A 25324-nucleotide genomic window follows, 5' to 3' on the forward strand; every position below is an offset into this window, starting at 1 on the left:
GAACCAATGAGCCCTGTTTGGCCATTCTTTGCCTTGCTACCGGCGAAAGAAACACTAGTTGCTCTTGTGCTAAATCTCCGACCTGACAAAGTCTATCAACACAAGTCCAGTGTACCCGGGGGATATTAGAGCCTTCTGAAGTTATGGTTCCAGGACTACCTAGCAAAAGAGAAAACAGACAGCACCTCAGCCTGGTTTCACTAGAACAGATATGAGCATAGCTGAATAACTGTACTCTTTACTAAATTCTGCCCCAAAATCAGATACCAAACTCGCAATTGATATGCATATTCCTATACAGTTTCACTGTAAAGCACATACCAGTTAATTAAGAGCCAAAACACCCTTATGAGGGGGTAGGGTTACCCTGTCCTAGTTTTGTCAGGAGCTAGGGTTTCACTATGCACAACAAGTGGCTTCACATAATCCTGCATTCGGGTGAGTAACCTGTTCTAGTTTGGAACAGTCTCTACGGCTTCCGATATGCAACTAGGTCGATTGGTCAAAAGGGTACCTCAGCAAGACTATCTAATATACATCTCACACCTAACACCGAGAAGTGAAAAGAGGATCAAGCAGTACAGCGATAGTCCAGATCCAAGGGTTGTGTTCCCATCGTGGCAGAGTCCGCAACCGGTCAGCCTTTTGGCAAGCTTTTCCAAGCAAGCCTCCGACAAACTGCTTAGGAATAGCAGATGGCAAACACTGTGACTTAGGCGCACCGATGCAAATACAAATACAAAGAAATACATAAGTGTAGATAAAACAACATATCATGAGTTTGAGTTAAGTTCTCTAAATCCCTAGCAGAGTCGCCAGAAACTGTGGACTCGCCTTTTTCCGCGCCCTGCCTTTCAGAAAAGGTTTGAAAAGAAGGCCTCATAGTTCGGACTCCCGCGGTTCTGAATCTAGTCTCACAAAGTGCCATGTGAAATTGATAATCACTAAAGAGTCCAAATCCGGCAAACCATTTTGGAAAATCAATTTTAAATCAAATAATGCCAAAATTGGACTGCTTCGCCAGATTACAGAGTCGCCACCTAAATATTTTATTTTTGGAGAAATTTAGGAAACCCTAACTCGTGCCAAAGGCCACGTGTCCGTCATCACCAAAGTTGCCTCGGCTCGGGAACTTAGGTACGAGAGGGGAAGGTCCTGAAATGGGCACCCCTGCTCGCCCGATCAAAGATTAGCCTCTACTAATCATGATATGTTCTTTTTATAAACCTTATGTGTTCTTATTCCGGTTATTAATCTAACTTTACTATGTGACGCACACAAGCAAGTATAGACTAATTTGCAAGACTTGGAAAAACTCAACTCTTGTTTATTTTCGAAAATGGGTTGAATTTGCCACCCTTAAGTGGGCTTAAAAATGCGGATTTGCCACCAAATATAGTGGGCTTAAAACATGATTTTGCCACAACAAAGTGGGATTAAGACTTACATTCGTTGAATCGTTCCAATTCAAACAACAAGCCTTCATCCACGGGCATTCGTGCAGTTTAGCATTTAAGCACATAGCCTCATGGCAAGCATGCTAAACATGGAAACATGGCAATCACACTCATGTAACTATGCTAAAGCATAAAACTCACCGAGTACTATAAGCCAAAACAAAAACTAGTTAGAAAAATGCATGATCCTAACTATGCAAGTTGCCTAATGCGACACATCCAATATGAAATTAATAGGCTCGGCTACTAATATGGCATATGATTCAATTTGAACAACATGCGATTAAACACGTATTCAAAGAAGTATTGAAAGTGCAATGCAGTTTGAATGATGCACCGAGCCTCGGTGCATGCAAGACAAATAAATGGATGCAAGCATGCAAGCATAAGGCATGCTAATCGAAAATATGCCCCTTATCTAACCATCAAAAGCGATTAAATAAAAGGAAGAAAGACGTAGGGTTGGAAGACATATACACACGCACGCACACTTATTACAACATTATACCCTCGTGAAGGAGGGTCCGAATGAATAAGCTAAGCTAACTAGCTATGCTAATTATTACAACACAATTGAATTAACTAACTATTCTAAACTAATTAAATATTACAAATTGAAGTAATTAGCTAAATACTAAGCTAATTAAGTACAAAGCAACTGAACTAATTAATTAGCTATCACTAACTAATAAAGCAATTAAACAGCCTCGGGAAGCGAGGGATGCATGCATGCTCAGTTGGTTTCCTCCCAAAAATGCCACCGCCTTGCCATTGCAACCTCTGTTTGCACATTTTTGACCACTGAAAATTGCGCTAACTCCCAGAATGCCTCTGCTCCACTTTACCAGCACAATTGTGCAAATTTTCATTGATGGCCCGTCGGCTACCAATGGTGGTCGTCAGCTACCATTAGTGGCTGGTCAGTTACTGCTGGTGGTCGTCGGCCACCCTTACTCTAAACTTCCTTTTTTGCTGCAACAAAAAGCAAACAGAGGCAAAGCAATGTATTCTCAAGGGCTATCTGTATTGTTTCCCTCCTTATCATTACACAAGCTCAAAGGAGCGTAACTCTTGGCCCTCAAACCATCAACTAAGCAATTTCCATGCATGATGGCCCAAGAACCAAGTTTGTACAAGTTTAATGAGTGCAAAACAAGACTCAAAAGGACCACCACCCTATCATGCATGATCAAGAGTGATAGTGACCAAGGAAAGTGGCACATTTCATCACTTTGAGTATGAAATGTCCCATTTTCCTCGTGTTCGAATTACCGTCCGATCCGAATACATGCAATACAACATGAAAGATGCTTATCTTGCTTCTTTTACTTGCCATGTTTTGTTTACTCATTTTAGTTACCGATCCATTCTTTAATCGATTAAGTCCATTGGTGAGTGTCTTCTAAAGCAAAAGAAGTGTTAACCAAGGGGTAGTTCAAGACATGAGGGAAGCTTCATGCCGTTGGTAATGAACCCTCAAAGAAGGATTAAACCATTAAGCATGAGCCTCAATCTCAAGCTTAAACAACCCTAAGGTTGAAACAACCCTCAAAACAAATGAAAAAGTGAAGAAATGAGAGGGATTGCAGAGATTAAGGTGCTGAAATTACATGCAAAGTAATAGTAAAACATGCAATCAACTCAAGGAAATAATGTTTAAAGGCCTAAAATACCAAACTAGTGAAGCCCTTTACACTACAACCATGCAAAACGAGACTCAAATGACCCAACCAGCCCAAAACATAGCTAAAGTAGTCCAAATCAAAGGCAAAAACAAATTGGAATTAAGCTAAGTTAAGCTAGAAAAACATGCTAATACATAGAGCTAACTAGGCATGCAAGCAAGATACGAGGGGAGGTGAACCCCTCCAATTTTGGACTTGAAAAGAAGGTTTTTGCCACTGAAAAACCTCTGAAATTCAGTGGTTAAAAGCTCTGAAAAAGATGATGCAAGGGTGGGAAACATAAGGGCAAAGGCCTTCAAAACAAGGTACAAAGAATGGCTATCAACCCAACCTTTAATGGCCTTAGGACCCAAGCTTCAACCAAAAAATATAGAGTTTTTATAGCCCAAAATCAATTGGAGAACATGCTAAAAGAAGCTAAGACAATAAGCTAAAACATGGAGCTTTTAAACTAATAAACAAGCATGAAGAGGGGTGGTCAACCCCTCCATTTTTCGGGCCTCAAAACAATACTTTTAGCCTCTGAAAACTTCTAAAAATCAGTGGTAAAAGGCCCAAAAAAAGTTGGTTTAAAAGTGATAAGAAATGGCACAAAAGCTTAACAAACAAAGAGACAAGAAGGGTGGACTACCCCTTAACACAAAATAACCTCAAACCACCATTTTTAGGTCATAAAAACAGAGATTTTTGTAGTGAAAACCATGCCAAAAATAGTACAAAAGATGGTAAAACAAGTTATGCAAAACAAGTTTTAAAAGTGAGTCTTATACCTCTTGAAGCACAACACAATTTAGGCAACAACTCAAGCCAAATTCAAGCTAAAATCACCTTCTAGAGCTCAAAACAAGTCCCAAGAAACCTCAGCCCAAAGATAAGCAACTTTGGTGAGGGTTGATAAGCAAACTTGAAGTATATCTCTACTTGTATATACAAAAGGGCAAGAGAGAGAGAAATCTAGAGAAAGAGAATTGTAGGGAGAGGATTGTAGAGAGAGAGGCACCCAAAATTTCTTCAACCCTAAAATATTCTAACCTTCAAAACAATAGAGAAGGCCTTCTATATATAGAAATACAAGAGCCTTGGTCGAAAATATCAAGGTAGAATATCTGGAGCAGTGTGGAACAGCTAGAGGGAAAATATCTGCAAAACCTAAGCTTTTTGGACACCTGTGGCCGACCGGCCATCACTGGTGGCCGACGACCACCATTGATGGCCGAAAAACCTCATCTCTAGCCGACTGGCCACCATTGGTGGCCGACAGGCCACATCCGTGACCGACCACAAATATCTACTTTTCAGGCTCAACATCAAATAGGCATATCTCCTTCATCTGGACTCCTTTGCAGGTCATTCTTGAGTCTAAATTGAAGCCCCGAAAGTCGTCTTTCCAGTGGTGGAATCCTCACATCAAAATTCCAAGTGTCCAAAAAGTTAAGCTCATTTTAGTGAAGGCTGCTCAGTTTTGGTCCTGCCCAGATTCATGCCTAACTTCTCTTCAACTAGTTTTCTTCCCTTCTCTCCTCTTTTCTTCAACCACAAACCTTTAAAAAAGATAATTTAAAGATTTTTTCAAAGAGTTCATCTCTCTTTCATTTATTTTCACTTTGTCCTTACTCGGTTTACCGAAAAGCGCAACATTTAACGAAATGCGAACCTCGGAACATCGTAGAAACTTTTTCAAAAATATTTTGAAAGAGAGGGTTTTAAGGTCTAAAAATCATTTTGGTCAAAATCGTTTTGGTCCAAAAATGGGGTGTGAGGTTGGGATTTGGAGCTCCTCTTGCTGAAGAAATCGAACATTTGCACAACATAGCCTTCGTCCTGCCTTCGTCTTTGAACAATCAATCTGAGGCCCCCCAAGTCTTAAGCGTGGTAAAAAATGAGGTGACTACACATATATGATGATATATAATATATCATAAGACATATAAGGCTCTTTTGCATTGCCTATAATATACTAGTTATAAGTGATACCATATATTTTCAATTCTGATTTTTCACAAGGTCAATTGTAAAAACAAAAATTTTAAAACTTTTATATTTAATATTTAAGATTTTCTGATTAATTGTAATTTAAAAATTATTCTCTATTGTTATTGATTATGAGAAAAAAAATTGAAATTTTAATTAACAAGTGCCCTTCCGAACTATATTTCTGGCTTCGCCACTGTACACAATTGGTAAAAAGTCAACAAAAGTCTAACTAACAACCAATTACCAAGACCAAATTGAAGCCCAACAACCACTAATAGTTACATACAATTCCTATAATAGGGAAGAATTAAACCACTACAAAGGGTATCAATCTCTTCTAGGTGTTGAACCCATAATCTCACATCACAAAAGGTAACCACTAAACCAAATGCCCAAGTTTCATCATCATTAATTATCTCACACATTGAAAAATACATGAAATCAAGATGATATTATTTAACATAGCCCTATTGATGGAATTTTAATAAAATTTTGTCTTTGTGAATTGCATATCATAAAACAAAAAAATAAATTATAGTTTCAAATAACAAACAATGATGAATTTTATATCATAGTTGTTCCGATTGCTTAACATTAAAAGGAATGAAGCAACTTATCATTTCCAAGTTGGAAGATAGTAAAACTTGAAGAATGGATGCAAGACTAGCCTTATTGCTAGTGAGTGACACTGTGATTTGGTAGCCGCATCAGCATTTAAAAGAGGGATGAACTTCCTGTAAGCTGTAAGAAGGAGAAAAATTGCCACTACAAATATACAAGAAAAAATTGTAAATAGGAAAAGTCAAGGAACACAAAAAGTGTCAAACACAGAATTTACAAATGTGATGATAAATATGTTTTTATTTATATATACGAATATTTTTGTCTCACATTTGTGTATTTTATGCTTGGAACTTTCTGTATTATTAGCATTACTAATGTGAATAATCTCAAACATAACTTCAAATCAAAATAAAGCATACCTTATACGATGTTCAACAATCTTATCAATTTAGGGCTGGAAAAGTCATTTTGAGGTTATAGGTTGGAACTGTTGGAACAATCTTCTGTGTAAATAAAATAACTAGAAATAAACTCAAACAAAATAAATAAATAACATACCGGATTTATTTTGTCGAACCAAATAAAATTACAAGACCAAGTCGAGTGTGTGACACTCTGTCCTTAAGACAGATTCGCCCCGCTATGGTACTTACGGATGAGTGGCGTCTATCTCCCAGGATACAATGATCTTCACAAATTGTAGTAGTACTCCAAACAATTTGTTCGGCGAACCAAACCTGTGTTCTAACTCTCTGAATTTTGTTCTAAAACTAAAATGAAGAATAATGCACAAATAAAATCTGGACAGCAATTTAGACAATCTACAGACTGATTTTTCGGACCAAAAATACTGCTGGAATGATGGTATTTATAGGCACAAAATTCTGTCCCAACAGGTGTGTAAACTGCCAAACAGATATGAAACTGTTATAGGACAGATACAAATTGGGAACTGGACAGATCTGCTACTGTGCAGATTTCAATTTTCCGAAGAATTTTTTCCTGGATGTTTTTTATTCCCCCCACATCTGCTGGAACAAGTCTTGTATTAATAGACCCGAACAGGTACATAAAAAGGTGAACAGATTATATTTGAAATGAACAGATGTCATTCAAATTTCAAACAATTTGCAACTGTTTCAATATATTTCAAGCCGTTGTACAGGAACAGTTATACATCTTTCAAACAATTTGAAGAAGTAGTCAAAGGAGACTAAATTCTAAAGTGTTGAAATATAAATATTATTAAACTATTAGACTAGATAATCAAAATAAAGCCAATAGTATAATAGATTTAATAAAACCTGTTTGGAATATAAATATTAATCTATTTGACAAACTTTAGGAAACTACTTTAGGAATCCAAAAATTTGAATTTAGATTTAAATTAAATTCCCACACTAATTTCTTATTGAAAAAATTCAAAAGAATTTTATTAAGAAATTAATGTTAAACTTGAAAACGATGTCAACTTCCCATTCACTCATAAATGGTTTTGACATTCCGTATTCACCGTGTGACTTGCCACGCGGCAAGGAACACTTCACCTCGTCGAACCCACCCCAAACGTTGTTTGGGGTCCACCCAAATTGGGTTAAAAAATATGCCTATATAAAACCATTTTTTCCAACAATCCCCCACATGAATGGAATTTGACGGAGAGAAAATGCAACAATATGATCTAATTACAGAGAGTACAGAAAATGAAAATATTCTGCAAAGGATAGGTAGCTTTTGGCTTTGAACCTTCCCTTGTGAGACACTATCGGATTTACTAGCTAACCAGTGAACATGATGTCTTGAACTGTTCAGCCGTTTGTGTAAACCAAGACAATAGAACTCACACAGTATATTCCCAGACACAGTTTAGTTCTCACTATTGTGTTCATTTTGGCCCTGAACAACCTGGTCTTCATGAGTGCTCTAAAGACTTGTAGCCCTTCACAAATCTTATAGAACCGGCCCAATTCACACTCACATAGGTGATGCTTATGAAGAGTATCCTGCCATACTCCACTAGGTTTACCTAGATATAAGAATCATTAAAATTTTACTTAACCTCAAACGCTGCAGACATCACTATTTCATCATAGAAATGGGTAGGAGTTGGACTCCACAGTGATCCTTTTGAGTTAATCACAACTCGGTTGTCCCTTTGAACCTAGATCTTGGGATCTCCAGTCAACTAGGTTGGGTTGCCGTTGTGGTAACTCTTATTTAATAGGCTTAAGTCCCATTCCCCTCGATGAATTCTCAACTAACTCTCTTGCTAACCCTTTGGTTAGTGGATCCGCTATGTTGTCTTTAGACTTAACATATTCTATGGAAATAATTCCATTAGAGAGTAGTTGTCTTACGGTATTATGTCGACGACGAATGTGTCGAGACTTACCGTTATACATATGACTCTGTGCTCTACCTATTGCTGATGACTATCACAATGTATGCATATAGCAGGCACCGGTTTTGGCCAAATTGGAATATCTTCAAGGAAGTGGCGAAGCCATTCTGCCTCTTCCCCTGCTTTGTCTAAAGCTATGAATTCAGATTCCATAGTAGACCTAGCAATACAAGTCTGTTTGGAAGATTTCCAAGATACAGCCGCCCCACCAAGAGTAAAAACATACCCACTGGTGGACTTCGAGTCTCTAGTATCCGATATCCAATTTGCATCACAGTATCCTTCAAGTACTGCTGGATATCTAGTATAGTTAAGCCCAATATTACGAGTAAATCGGAGATATCTTAGAACCCTTATCATTGCTTTCCAGTGTTCTACTCCCGGATTACTCGTATATCTACTTAATTTACTTACTGCATAAGCTATATCTGGGCGAGTGCAGTTCATCAAGTACATTAAGCTTCCAATAATTTGGGCATACTCTAATTGAGAAATACTTTCCTGTACATTTTTAGAAAGATACAAATTAATATCTACAGGTGTTCTAGCTAGATGATCATCATCTTTGCTGAATTTGTCAAGTATTTTCTCAATGTAATGAGATTGTGATAAACCATATCCTTCTGATGTTTTGGTAATTTTCATACCAAGTATTACATCAGCAATGCCCATGTCCTTCATGTCAAAATGTTTATTCAACATTTCCTTGGTAGTTTTAATCATGTCATTATTACTACCAATGATGAGCATATCATCTACATAAAGACATACAATGACATAACCTTTATCTGTGTTTTTAATATAAACACACTTGTCACACTCATTAATTTTAAATCCATTTGACATCATTGCCTTGTCAAATTTCTCATGCCATTTCTTTGGCGCTTGTTTTAAACCATATAATGATTTAACCAATTTACACACTTTCTTTTCTTTTCCTGGAACAGAAAACCCTTCTGGTTGTTCCATGTAAATTTCTTCATTTAACTCACCATTTAAGAAAGCGGTTTTAACATCCATTTGATGAATTTCTAGATTGTACAGAGATGCAATGGCAATTAGCATTCTAATGGATGTGATTCTAGTAACCGGTGAGTATGTGTCAAAGTAATCTAGACCTTCTTTCTGTCTAAAACCTTTGACTACAAGTCTTGCCTTGTATTTATCTATTGATCCATCCGCTTTTAATTTTCTTTTGAAAATCCACTTGTACCCAAGAGGTTTACAACCTGGTGGCAAGTCCACTAATTCCCAAGTGTGATTTTGCAAGATGGATTCAACTTCACTGTTGACAGCTTCTTTCCATAAAGGAGCTTCAGGACTGGACATAGCCTCTTTAAAAGTTAAAGGCTCATTTTCTAACAAATATGTTAGAAAATCTGGACCAAAAGATTTTGAGGTTCTAGCACGTTTACTACGCCTAAGTTCCTCTTCCTCATTTTGATCTAACTCTTGTTCTTGATCATATTCTTGATCCTGACTAGTAATAGCATCAAAAGATCTTTTCTTATTACTAGTCTCTTGTCCAATTTTATTCGGAAATACATGTTCAAAGAACGATGCATTTCGAGATTCAATAATAGTATTTACATGCATTTCGGAATGTTCTGATTTATGAATCAAAAACCGATATGCACTACTATTCTTGGCATAACCAATGAAAATGCAATCAATTGTCTTAGGACCTATCTTAGTCTTTTTAGGACTAGGAATAGCCACTTTAGCCAAACACCCCCACACTTTTAAGTATTTGTAGGATGGTACTCTTCCATGCCACAATTCATAAGGTGTTTGATTCAATTTCTTTCGGGGTACTTTATTAAGTATATAATTAGCAGAAAGTATTGCTTCCCCCCACAAGTTCTGAGGTAATCCAGAACTTATTAACATGGCATTCATCATTTCTTTTAAAGTCCTATTTTTCCTTTCAGCAATTCCATTTTGCTGAGGTGAATAAGGAGCAGTGGTTTGATGAATTATTCCATGTTCTTTACAAAACTCACCAAAAGGTGATTCATATTCACCACCTCTATCACTTCTAAGTTTCTTGATTTTCTTACCAAGTTGATTTTCTACTTCATTCTTATATTGAATGAAAGTGTCCAAAGCTTCATCCTTGGTTCGAATTAAATAAATATAACTATATCTAGTATAGTCATCTATAAAAGTGATTACATACTTTTTTCCACCTCTGGTTTGAATTGATTTAAAATCACAAATGTCACTATGAATTAATTCAAGTGGTTCCGTACTTCTTTCAATTGAATGAAAAGGAGTTTTAGATAATTTTGCCTCAACGCAAATTTCACATTTATGATTTGAATCAATGTTAAATTTAGGTAAACATTCCATATTAATTAATCTACGCAAAGATCCATAATTAACATGTCCTAGTCTACCATGCCATAAATTTGAAGACTCAAGCAAGTAAGAAGAAGATGTAGTATTATTAATAACTGAGGGTACAACGGTCATTACATTTAATTTGAAAAGGCCATCAGACATATAACCTTTTCCTACATACATCCCATTTTTGGTAAGTACAAACTTGTCACTTCCAAAACCTAGCCTAAACCCATTCTTACTCAACAAAGATCCGGAAACTAAATTCTTGCGAATGTCCGGTACATGCAACACATTGTTGAGAGTGAGTTCCTTTCCAGATGTCATCTTGAGTACAATCTTTCCTTGTCCTTCAACTTTGGAAGTTGAGGAGTTGCCCATAAAAAGTTGTTCACCATTGTCCACTAAAGAATAAGATGTGAACATCTTTTTGTCGGCACAAATATGGCGAGTAGCACCAGTGTCCACCCACCATTCTTTAGGATTTCCGACAAGATTTGCCTCGGAAACAACTACAGAAAGATTTATGACATCTACACCATTGGAAATTATATCCATTTTGGTTATATCGGCTTTAGTAACCTTCTCACTTGTTCTTCCTTTGCCTTTGCAAAAATTAGTTCTTAAGAACTTCTCTGCCTTTTCACTATTATTCACTGGCACAGTCCCAACAAAAGGAGAAATTGGCGTAATGGCAATTACCATACCAGTACTGGTTTGAACATAAGTTTGACCAGTTTTAGTAGCCATAAATTCTAAATTATAAAAACAAAATTATAATTAGAATTTATACTACACAGAAAATTAAACCAAATTCACAGAATTAAATTCTGTAAAAATAAAAGAAACAAGAATGTAACTTTTATTTTTCAATAAATTTGAAAATAAAATAAAATTTTATTTAAACAAATTAATTCCACACAGAAAATTAAATTCTGTAAAATAAAAGAAATAAAAACTATAACTTTTATTTTTCAATTAATTTGGAAATAAAATAAAATTTTATTTAACCAAATTAATTCCACACAAGGAAATTAAATTCTATAAAAATAAAAGAAATAATAACTATAACTTTTATTTTTCAATTAATTTGGAAATAAAATAAAATTTTATTTAACCAAATTAATTCCACACAAGAAAATTAATTTCAGTAGCACTTCAATAATTAAAATACTGAAACAGAATTTTAATTAATGAAAACTCAGAAAATAATTTCTAAAACCCAAAATTAATTTCTGAAAAAATTCCACAAAAATATATTCTGAATTGTTAATGACACCAGTATCGTACTACTAGTTGTTGTCAAAGAAAAGAGACAGTATATTACTACTATCTGTCAAATAGCATATAATCACTATTTGTTTTTCCAACCAGAATATTATTTTGTAAATTCACAGAAAATAATTTTCTTCCGAAATTATTTACGAAGAAAGAAAAAGGAAAACAAACGAAAAATTCTGTAAACAGAATAATTCGAATCTGTCTTAAGATTGTTGGAACAATCTTCTGTGTAAATAAAATAACTAGAAATAAACTCAAACAAAATAAATAAATAACATACCGGATTTATTTTGTCGAACCAAATAAAATTACAAGACCAAGTCGAGTGTGTGACACTCTGTCCTTAAGACAGATTCGCCCCGCTATGGTACTTACGGATGAGTGGCGTCTATCTCCCAGGATACAATGATCTTCACAAATTGTAGTAGTACTCCAAACAATTTGTTCGGCGAACCAAACCTGTGTTCTAACTCTCTGAATTTTGTTCTAAAACTAAAATGAAGAATAATGCACAAATAAAATCTGGACAGCAATTTAGACAATCTACAGACTGATTTTTCGGACCAAAAATACTGCTGGAATGATGGTATTTATAGGCACAAAATTCTGTCCCAACAGGTGTGTAAACTGCCAAACAGATATGAAACTGTTATAGGACAGATACAAATTGGGAACTGGACAGATCTGCTACTGTGCAGATTTCAATTTTCCGAAGAATTTTTTCCTGGATGTTTTTTATTCCCCCCACATCTGCTGGAACAAGTCTTGTGTTAATAGACCCGAACAGGTACATAAAAAGGTGAACAGATTATATTTGAAATGAACAGATGTCATTCAAATTTCAAACAATTTGCAACTGTTTCAATATATTTCAAGCCGTTGTACAGGAACAGTTATACATCTTTCAAACAATTTGAAGAAGTAGTCAAAGGAGACTAAATTCTAAAGTGTTGAAATATAAATATTATTAAACTATTAGACTAGATAATCAAAATAAAGCCAATAGTATAATAGATTTAATAAAACCTGTTTGGAATATAAATATTAATCTATTTGACAAACTTTAGGAAACTATTTTAGGAATCCAAAAATTTGAATTTAGATTTAAATTAAATTCCCACACTAATTTCTTATTGAAAAAATTCAAAAGAATTTTATTAAGAAATTAATGTTAAACTTGAAAACGATGTCAACTTCCCATTCACTCATAAATGGTTTTGACATTCCGTATTCACCGTGTGACTTGCCACGCGGCAAGGAACACTTCACCTCGTCGAACCCACCCCAAACGTTGTTTGGGGTCCACCCAAATTGGGTTAAAAAATATGCCTATATAAAACCATTTTTTCCAACAGGAACTTGAAAGAAGGCACTTCTATACAATTACCCTAAAAATTAGGTCTATGTCTGATTTATTCCTCCTAGACCTCATATGAATAAGAATTCCCTCTAATGCTTTTTAGTCAAAGATGTTGTTAAGTTTTTTATCATAAGAAGACAAATCAACAAAATATAAAATCTAAGGCCCCGTTTGTTTTGGGTTATAGCAAGGGGATTAGGATTACTAGTACCTTGAGATTAGTATATGGGGTGTTTGTTTTGAGAGATAGTCTTGGGACTATTAATACCTTGGGACTAACTAATACCTTGGTATTACTAATACCTTGTTTGTTTTGAGAGATAGGGAGGGTATTACTAATACCTTGGTATTACTAATACCCTTGGGGAGGGGATTCATAGTGAGGAGGTAGAGATGGTATTAGAAAAATAGTGAGGGGATTAGAAATTTTTTTATTTTTTTTATTTTTTATATATTGGAAATTTTTTTTAAAATATAATTTTTAATTTTTTATATTTTTTTATTTGTTTTATTATTTTATATAAAAATAATTTAACAATTCCTCACTACTAATCCCCTCACTATCAATCCCCTCACTACTAATCCCCTCACTATCAATCCCCTCACTAACAATCCCCTCATTATTAATCCCCTCACTATCAATCTCCTCCATTCTATCTCTGAAAACAAACGACCCTCACTAACAATCCCCTCACTATTAATCCCCTCACTATCAATCCCCTCCATTCCATCTCTGGAAACAAACGGGGCCTAAGAGTATCTATACTAGTCTCGGCAAACTTATTTTTAAACCAAAATATAGAGTAAAAGCCAAAAAAAAAAAAAAAACAAAAAAAACAACTTTGGGAAGATTCCAACAGCATCACTACATATTTGTAAAATTTGTGATTGGTACGATATATTACTTGATATAACGATTTACTATTTACAAATTATACACTATTTTATTAATTTTCATTAAGTAATCGATCGACCAATCATCGATCCGGTTGACCACAACCTTTTTTTATCTTTTACTTTTGAGAAATATGAAATCGATATATATATATACAATACAAATTCCATCACTCTATATACTTTTGTCTTTTCTTTTGAGGAGATAAGCAACAAGCGATTGTCTGGCCGGACAACAATTGTTGGCACAATTATTATTATTATTATTATTATTATTATTATTTTAAGGAATATGGCACACTGCATATATATGTAGATAAATAATATAAAATTAGTAACTTCTTCTATTGTTTTTTAACAATACAAAATGAATATTTTATCAAATTTAATTTTAAAATAGAAAGTCTGATATAGGTGTACATATAAAAAAAATATTAGATAAAATAGATAAAAATAGCTTTTTGAGATTAATTTAATTCAAAATTTGTTGAGTATTAATACTCTAACAGCTTGAATTTAAAATTAAAATAAAATAACATAAAAGTATTAAATTTTTTTTAAATCACACACATTAAGGCCAAGTTTGACATCTACTAAATAATATAAAAAGTCAAAAAGTCACTATCATATTTAAGTCACATCATCTTATTTAAATCACATCACCTCTCTAATACATCACATCAAATCCAACCCAAGCCCAACCCATATAAGTCAATAAGCCAAAAAATAAAATTTTTTAGAACATTCCAAATCAACTCTAAATGTAGATTGTTATTTACAAATCGATGGATTACTACGGCGAAACCATGGTAAAAAGATCCATAGTACTATGGTGGGATCCTTTCCCGGTGTAAATTAGAATACTAATTATTATTTTTGGGAAATATTCTTTTGCGGATACTTTCAAAAAAATATAAAATAAAATAAATCTCAGTTTGATTTAGTTTTGAAATTCATTTTGGAAGATAAATTTTGAAAAAAGTTTTAACATTTTAAAATTTGTTTGATTATGAGTTTGGAAACTAATTTTTGTCTTGTATATTTTGAAAAGTATTTTTAGAAATTTGCAAATTGAAAACTTTTGATTAGAAGTTTTCAAAATTAGTTTTTTTTTTTTTTTGGTCTTGTAGTCAAACCAGTTATAATATTATAGTCAATTTTATTTACTATTTTACATATGTAGTGAAATTTTTTTGCAATATTATAGTCAATTTTATTTTTACTTTTATTTTTTATTGTTATATATTTTTATTTTTATTTTTGTTTACTTCTTTTATATATGGAATTTAAATGTATTTTGTAAATAGATATAATATAATTTATAGGACAGAGTTTTACATGTATATATTAGTTCGTAAGAACGTTTTAAAAATTTTAAAACTGCTTTTTTTATTTATATTAACTCAATCTACGTATATTTAAAACGTTTCATATTTATTACATTTGTTTTTCATTTCTTCACATTTTATTTACTATTTATCTATATTTTTTAGATCGCCCATATATATATATATATATATATAACATAGCAAATTATTTGTCTAATGCTTAGAAAATAAAATTTCAAAATCACTTTTCTTCCTACTACACATCAATCAATCATTTTTTTATTTCCCTTCTCTCTCTTTCTCAATCATTTTTTTTTCTTACACCCATTTTTTCAACTACAAAAAAATATCACATCATTCCAAACTGTAAAACCATTTTCAAAATATATAATCAAACAAATTTTAAAATTTTCTAAAGTTTATATAAAAAATTATTTTTGAAATAATATCTCATAACACTAACCAAACAAGTTAAAAATTTAAAACTCGTTTGGTTATGAATTTTAAAAAGAGTTTAAAATTTTAAAACTTGTTTGGTTATGAGTTTTAAAAAGAATTTAAAATTTTAAACTTGTTTAGTTATGTGTTTTGAAAAAAGTTTGAAAATTTAAAATTTATTTTAGTTATTTTGAAAAAAGTTTTCAAATGGTTGAATTAAATATAGATTTAAAAATCCAAAACTAAATAAATTTTTGAGTTTTGAATTATCAAATTGTAATTTAAAAAGTAAACGAAACAATGATTTCTAAAACTTATGAGTTCATATTTTAATGTTAGAAAGTTTATCACTAGTTGCACCAACTAAACTGATATTTTCCCTATTATTTTTTAGATTCATTGAATATTTTAATACACTATCACAATTCCTTCAAATTAAAACAAAATAATTATACTTTCATATTTTATCATTGTTTAGTTGATTCTTCTCCATTTTAACAAGAATTAAAAGATGGGATGTGAAAATTAATACCGTTAAAGAGGCGTCTTCCTCTAGTTCTTCCTCCCCCCTGTCTCTCTCTTTCAATTTTGGTGGAGCATTATGTGAGAGACCTAATTCATCTCTTTCTAAGGGTTGGTTTGGGATGTACTAAAAAAGTGTACTTTTTGACTTATTAGCTTATATGAGTTGGGTTTGGGTTGGGTTTGATGTGATGTGTTAGAGAGGTGATGTGATTTAAATAAGATGATATGACTTAAATAGGATAGTGACTTTTTGACTTTTTATATTATTTAGTGTACCCCAAACAAGTCTTAATTTTATATCGCATAAAAATAAAGCTAGCACGAGGTGGAGACAATCATGCAGTCTTGGTCTTCTAACCACCAAGCGCTGATGACAATAATGTCGAAGCACATAATTAAAATATAAGGATATTTACCTATAAGTTTTAATTTATAAATTTATATTCTATTAAATCTTAATTAAGATTTTTTATATTTTCAAATCTTATTAAATTTTTAATAGTCGAGATCACCCTTCAAATAATAATTGTTCATCATTTATAATTATCTATAAAGGAACATAATGATTTGACATTTATTTTGATTTTCAAAACTTTAAAATATCAACTTTCAAATTGAAAAAAAAAATTTAAAAATTATGTGCAAAAGAAAAAAAAACTAATATTCTTTTTTTGAAAATTTTGAAAAAACTGAATTATTTTTTTATGCACAACTAAAAATTTCTTGTCTATAAATGAACATAATGATAGAACATTGATGTGCAAAATTAAAAAAATAACAACTTTAAAAATAAAAAATTGATAATGTTATCAGTTTTAATACTAAAAAAACTGATAATGTTCTCGATTTTATTGGATAGTTGAATCAAACCTATAAGTAGAAAAGTAAAAACATTTAACCTCATACTTTTTTTTTTTCATCAGTTAGTGAAACAATTATCTATAATATTACTATGCAAAATTGATATTATTCTTAGTTTTAAAAAATGAAAAAAAAATTGATAATGTTCTTAATTTTTTAAAATAAGACTTGAGCTATCATAACATTTGTAAATAAGACTTTTAAATAATTAACTCTAAAATGTATTATGAATCACAAAAAATATAATAGTACGTAGAGATTTTTGAATGCAGGTTACTTCATAATTGGATTTTTTATAAATTATTTCATAATTGGATTTTTGAATGTACGTAGAGATTCTTAATCTTTTATAGCATAAATTATTTGTAATCTATTTTGTGTTACTAACATTTTGTGACCATGACTGTTTGACAACATCATAAAAAAAAAAAGCCAACTTCGGTTTAAAAAAACCAAAAAGTCATCAAGTTGTTTATCATCGGCTAAAAAATAACAAATTTGCTTTTATATCACAAAAATCATTTTTTTTAGTAACTTTCCAAACTCATAAGCATTTTTAATTTCTAAAAATACTAAAAAAATTACTAAACAAAGCCAATCCCAAATTCTTACTAGCTTTTTGATTTTTTTTTTTTTTTTAAAAGTTAAAAAAATGTAATGTTTTGAGATTTTTTTTTTTTTTGAGTGTAAAATGTGTCGCTTTTTCAAAAAATTTAACCGATAGTAACCAATTTTTTAATTTATTTAAAAAATAAAAGAAAACTAATTTTTTAAAGTTATCCAAATAGACTATTATAGCTATTGGTTCGTTATGAGTTTGATCTAGTTCATCTCGATAATTCAAACCAACAATTTGTATGGTTCATCAAATACATTATTTTTGCAAACAATCACATTAATCAAATATCAGTAATTACTTAATCAAATCACATTTATGACAATAATTTATTTTTAAAATCATATTTGTCATTAATACAAATGTGACATGATTAAATGACTATCCATAACGGATTAATATAATTTTTTTATAATAATAACGTGCTTGACCTACCATATATATTGAACAACTTAAATTATTAAAATAAATCTAAAACAATGTCCATAATAGATTACCAACACCGTCCGATCCAATTAGGAAATGTAGAGAAGCAACTCCCACATCTTAATAGGCAATAATGGATGAGAGGAGACTATCACCATCCTACCTTGACTTTGACGGGGTTTAGCTTAGCCCTGAATCATTCTACACGGCTAGAAAAAAATTGCTAGTATGAACGTTACCCCATACCATTTTGTGGTATTAGACCAATTGACTTTCACATCATATGTGGTATTACCAAGACCAAATTGAGGCCCAACAACCATTAATAGTTACATATAATTCTTATAATAGGGGAGAATTAAACCACTATAAAAAGTATCAAACTCTTTTAAGAGTTAAATCCATAATTTTACATCATAAAAGGTGTTGTTATACAATCACTAAATCAAATGCCCGAATTTTATCATCATCAATTGTCTCACACATTGTAAAATATATGAAATCAAGATGATATTATTTAAAATAGCCCTATTGATGGAATTTTAATAAAATTTTGTCTTTGTGAATTGCTTATCATAAAACAAAAAAATAAAAATATAGTTTCAAATAACAAACAATGATGAATTTTATATCATAGTTGTTCCGATTTAATTGTTGCTTAACATTAAAAGGAATGAAGCAGCTTACCATTTCCAAGTTGGAAGATAGTCAAACTTGAAGATAGTAAAACTTGAAGAATGGATGCAAGAACTAGGCTTACTGCTAGTGAGTGACACTGTGAGTTGGTAGCCGCATCAACATTTAAAAGAGAGATGAACTTCCTGTAAGCTGTAAGGAGAAAAATTGCTACTACAAATATACAAGAAAAAATTGTAAATAAGAAAAGTCAAGGAACACAAAAAGTGTCAAATACAGAATTTACAAATGTGATGATAAATATGTTTTTATTTATATATACGAATATTTTTGTCTTACATTTGTATATTATATGCTTGGAACTTTCTGTATTATTAGCATTACTAATGTGAATAATCTCAAACATAACTTCAAATCAAAATAAAGCATACCTTGGTGGTGTTTGGGAAGAACTTCTTGGGCTAAATTAGCCATATAAAGACAAAAAAGTTGATTTTAGCCACATAGAGACAAAAACTTCATAATCACTTGGCACCAACCATTGTCAAGGTAAATTTACAAATCTACCCCCACATGAGAGAGGGGCATCACCACAAAAGTTTCACAGTCACTTCCCAAAAAACAACTATTTTCAAAAAAATACACAGGACGTTGAAAAAAAAAATTAAAAACGTTTTTTTGGTTTTTGTTAAAATATTTTATAAAAATAAATTTAAACTCTATTTATAAAAATATTTGTAAATATTTTAAAAATTTTTTATTATGTGTTTGGTTATGATTTGAGTGTAGAGATGTGAAAGTAGTATGGAGTTTCGAGTTATGTATTTGGTTATGAATTGTAAAAATAATTTACTAATAAAATTTTATTTTATGTGTTTGGTTACGATTTGAGTGTAGAGTTGTTTTTAAATTAAAAATATTAACATTTTAAATTATTTAAAATTTTTGAATATTTAAATTATTTAAATCTTTTTGTTAAAATAATTTTTTAAATATTTAAATTTTTTGCAAAATAAATTTGTTAGATTATTTACATTATTTAAATATTTAAAATAACATTAAAGTTAAAATAAAAATTAAAATAAAATTCAAATTCAAATTAAATTAAATATTTAAAAGTAAATTAAAATTAAATTATTTAAAATACACATCCTAATAAAATAAAACCTCACTTTTTATCATTTCACCGAAAATTAAAATTAAAATAAAAATAAAAAACACATGAAAAAATATTTGCAAAAAAAAAAAAAGGAACTTAAAATACATAAATTATTAACAATAATTTATTAATTGAGTTTTATTTTACGTGTTTGTTTACGATTTGAGTGTAAACTTGTTTTTAAATTTAAAATATTAACATTTTAAATTATTTTTATTTTTTGAATATTTAAATTATTTAAATTTGTTTGTTAAAATAATTTTTTGAATATTTAAATTATTTAAATTTTTACGATGTAAATTTTTTGAATATTTATTTTAAATTTTTTCCAAGGTAAATTTTTTAGAATATTTACATTATTTAAATATTTAAAATACAAAAAAAATATGAATAAAATTAAAATAAAATTTTAATTAAGTTTTGTTTTATATATTTAGTTACGATTTGAGTATTGAGTTGTTTTTAAATTAAAAATATTAACATTTTAAATTATTTAAAGAACGTAAATTAAAGAACAAGAACTAGTTAATGTATAAAAAAATATAAATGACTAAAACATAAATTTAAAAAAAATAAAAAAAATTTAAGCAAAAAATAAATAAAAAAATATTTTACCAAACTACGCCAAAATAAAACCCAAAATAAACAAATAAAGAATAAAAAAATTTAAGCAGAATACCCAAATCGAAACCCAAAAAAAAAAAAAAAAAAAAAAAAGTAGCAAAAAACGGCAAATCAAAATCGAAAATAAGAGAAAAATAAAAAACAAATAATAAAAAAAAAAACAACATTGGTGGACCGTTTGGGAACCTGGATGCCAAAATCTTTGAATTACAGGTACATGTGGATCAAGGGCACTTTGGTAAATTAACAGGAGGCCACCTCACCAAAAAGTCAAAAAGCCAAAAAAGTTAAAAAACCCTTTCCAAACCAGACTTTTTAACCCCAGATTAAAATAATCAAAAAAAACTAAAAAGCCAAAAAATCAACCCACTTCCAAAACGGAGGCCTTATACGATGTTCAACAATCTTATCAATTTAGGGCTGGGAAAGTCATTTTGAGGTTATAGGTTGGAACTTGAAAGAAGGCACTTTTACAATTACGCTAAAAATTAGGTCTATGTCTGATTTATTCCTCCTAGACCTCATGTGAATAAGAATTCTCTGTAATGCTTTTTATTCAAAGATCTTGTTAAGTTTTTTATCACAAGAAGACAATCAACAAAAATATAAAACAACAATGATAGAGATCACTAATTTTGGAGCTCTAAAAAGATCACTAATGACATGGCACTCAATAAAAAAAGAAAAAAAATACAACACCAAGGCCAAAATATCAAATCATTCCTGGTAGGACCCACTGCCACATCATTAGTGATAGCACTAATTAGTGCTCTCACTCATTTTCCAATATAAAATCTAAGACCATTCATACTTGTCTCGTCAAACTTATTTCTAAACAAAAATATAGAGTAAAAGCAAAAAAAAATTACTTTTGGAAGATTCCATCAGCATCACTACATATTTGCAAAATTTGTGATTGCTACTATATATCGCTTGATATAATGGTATACTATTCACAAATTATACATTATTTTATTATTTTTCATCAAGTGATCGACCATCCAATCATCCATCCAGTCGACCACAACTTTTTTTATCTTTTACTTTTGAGAAATATGAAATCGATTTTGGGAAGTAGTTTTTGGGATTTTTTTGGCTAAAATAGCCACAAAAAACAAAATAGGTTTTTTAACCTAACAAGACAAAACAGCACATTCAATCCATAATTATTACATTCTTTCTCTCATAAAAAAATCAAAAAAGTTAAAAGTCATTCCCAAACCAGACTTTTTAACCTCAGGTTAAAATAATCAAAAAAGCCAAAAAATCAATCCACTTTCCAAACGAAGCCTATACAATACAAATTCTATCACTCTATATACAACAATTGTTGAGTACTAATACTCTAACAGGTTAATACTCTATATACAACGATTCTATCACTCTATATACAACAATTGTCTTTTCTTTTGAGGAGATAAGCAACAATCGATTGTCTGCCGGGACAACAATTGTTGGCACAATTATTATTATTATTATTATTATTTTAAGAAATATGGCACACTGCATATATATGTAGATAAATAATATAAAATTAGCAACTTACAAAATGAATATTTTACCAAATTTAATTTTAAAATAGAAAGTTTGATATAGGTGTACAGATAAAAAAAAATATTAGATAAAATAGATAAAAATAGCTTTTTGAGATTAATTTAATTCAAGATTTATTGAGTACTAATACTCTAACAGCTTGAATTTAAAATTAAAATAAAATAACATAAAAGTATTATATTTTTTTTAAATCACACACATTAAAATGATGTTGTTTTGCTTTAATGTAAATGTAGATTGTTATTTACAAATCGTTGGATTACTACGGCGAAACCATGGTAAAAAGATCCATGGTACTATGGTAGGATCCTTTCCCGGTGTAAATTAGAATACTAATTATTATTTTAGGGAAATATTCTTTTACGGATACTTTCAAAAAAAAAAAAAAATTTCTCAGTTTGGTTTAGTTTTGAAATTCATTTTGGAAGATAAAATTTTGAAAAAAGTTTTAACATTTTAAAATTTATTTGATTATGAGTTTTGAAAGTAATTTTTGACTTGTATATTTTGAAAAGTGTTCTTAGAAATTTGCAAATTGAAAACTTGTTTGGTTAGAAGTTTTCAAAATTAGTTTTTAAATAGTTTTTTTGGGTCCCTTTTTTTTTCTTTTTTTTTTTTGTCTTGTAGTCAAAACAGTTATAATATTATAGTCAATTTTATTTACTATTTTACATACGTAGTGAAATTTTTTTACAATATTATAGTCAATTTTATTTTTACTTTTAGTTTTTATTGTTATATATTTTTATTTTTGTTTTTGTTTACTTCTTTTATATACAGAATTTAAATGTATTTTGTAAATAGATATAATATAATTTATAGGGCAAAGTTTTACATGTATATATTAGTTCGTAAGAACGTTTTAAAAATTTTAAAACTGCTTTTCTTATTTATATTTACTCAATCTACGTATATTTAAAATGTTTCATATTTATTACATTTGTTTTTCATATCTTCACATTTTATTTACTATTTACCTATATTTTTTAGATCGCCCATATATATATATATATATAACATAGCAAATTATTTGTCTAATGCTGAAAAAAAAATTTCAAAATCACTTTTATTTCTACTATACATCAATCAATCATTTTTTTCTTTCTCTTCTCTCTCTTTGTCAATTTTTTTTTTTTTGCTTACACCCATTTTTTCAACTACGAAAAAATATCACATCATTCCAAACTATAAAATTATTTTCAAAATATATAATCAAACAAATTTTAAAATTTTCTAAACTTTATATAAAAAATTATTTTTGAAATAATATCTTATAACACTCACCAAACAAGTTGAAAATTTAAAACTCGTTTGGTTAAGAATTTTGAAAAGAGTTTAAAATTTTAAAATTTGTTTGGTTATGAATTTTTGAAAAGAATTTAAAATTTTAAAAATTGTTTGGTTATGTGTTTTGAAAAGAGTTTGAAAATTTAAAATTTATTTTAGTTATTTTGAAAACAGTTTTCAAATGGTTGAATTAAATATAGATTTAAAAATCCAAAACTAAATAATTTTTTGAGTTTTGAACTATCAAATTGTAATTTAAAAGGTAAACGAAATGATGATTTCTAGTTGCACCAATTATGATTTCTAAAACTTATGAGTTTGTACTTTAATGTTAGCAAGTTTATCACTAGTTGCACCAATTAAACTGATATTTTCCCTATTATTTTTTAGATTCATTGAATATTTTAATACACTATCACAATTCCTTCAAATTAAAACAAAATAATTATATTTTCATATTTTATCATTGTTTAGTCGATTCTTCTCCATTTAACAAGAATTAAAAGATGAGATGTGAAAATTCATACCGTTAAAGAGGCGTCTTCCTCTAGTTCTTCCTCCCCTCTCTCTCTCTCTCTTTCAATTTTGGTGGAGCATTAAATGTGAGAGACCTAATTCATCTCTTTCTAATTTTATATCGCATAAAAATAAAGCTGGCAGGAGGTGGAGGCAATCATGCAGTCTTGGTCTTCTAAGGAGGTCTTGGTCTTCTAACCACCCAGCCCTAATGACAATAATGTCGAAGTACATAATTAAAATATAAGGATATTCACATATAAATTTTAATTTATAAATTTATATTTGTTAGACTTATTTATTTTAATGATTTATTTAATTATATTTTAATTTATTTAAAAGAGAAAAATGGAATCCAAAATTTATTTTGATGATTTATTTAATTATATTTTAATAGAATCAAAATTTATTTTGATGATTTATTCGAAAGAGAAAAATATAATTAAAATTTATTTTGTCTCATTATTTCTCGCATAAACCTTTATCCTAAATGTTGTTAGAATGTATTTAATATTTGATTAAATCAGGACTTCAAACAGCCCAAAATAAAAGTTCAAACAGCGTAGAACAGTAGCAGGCTAAAAGGTTCAAAAGGTTCAAGTGAAATATATTCAAATTAGTAATGATGGAAGTACAACGGCTATAAACTACTATAAATGTTCAAAAAGCCAAAAGATTCAAGTGGAAGATATTCAAATTTGTAATGATGGAATGGAAGATATTCAAATTGGTAATGATGGAAGTACAACGGCTATAAACGGATATAAATTCAAATGACTACAACGACTATAAACGGCTATAAATTTCATTATATATACCAAAACTTCTAATGTAAACAAGTTATAAAAAACCTAAAAATATTCTTTGATCTATAATCACTCACATCTATTCTCAAAAATTATACACTGAGCCTTATAGCATTAAACTCATCTTTCCTGTGTGAGATTTACAGAAAAATCAAAACTTCATGTTATATATCTATCTTTGAGAGATATTTATTTTAAGCTTTCTTTGAAAGCAAAAATACTATTTCATCTTGTAAAAGTGTTGCAAACACTGTGTTCTTGAAATCTTGAGAGATTGTGAATCACCTAAGATTTGCAAGGGTTTGGGCTTGTGAAGTCTGTGTAAAATCCGTGGAGGATTGCTCTATTTGTAAAGAGGTTGCTAGCACCCCTGTGAAGCTAGAAGATAGTGAAAAATCTAAAATGAAACTTGAGGAGTTGATGTAGACTTGGTTAAACCCGAACCACTATAAATCTGTTTGTCTCTTCTTCCCTAATCTCTTTACTTTCCTACTACTGCTATAGCTATCTAATATTCATGTGTTAATCATTTGATTTACCCTGTATGTTAGTTATACTTTATTGTTATTTTGCTTGATCATTTACTGCT

This window comes from Camellia sinensis, chromosome 9 (genome assembly GCF_055761805.1).
Source record: "Camellia sinensis isolate YWXY chromosome 9, ASM5576180v1, whole genome shotgun sequence".
Taxonomy (NCBI): Eukaryota; Viridiplantae; Streptophyta; class Magnoliopsida; order Ericales; family Theaceae; genus Camellia; species Camellia sinensis.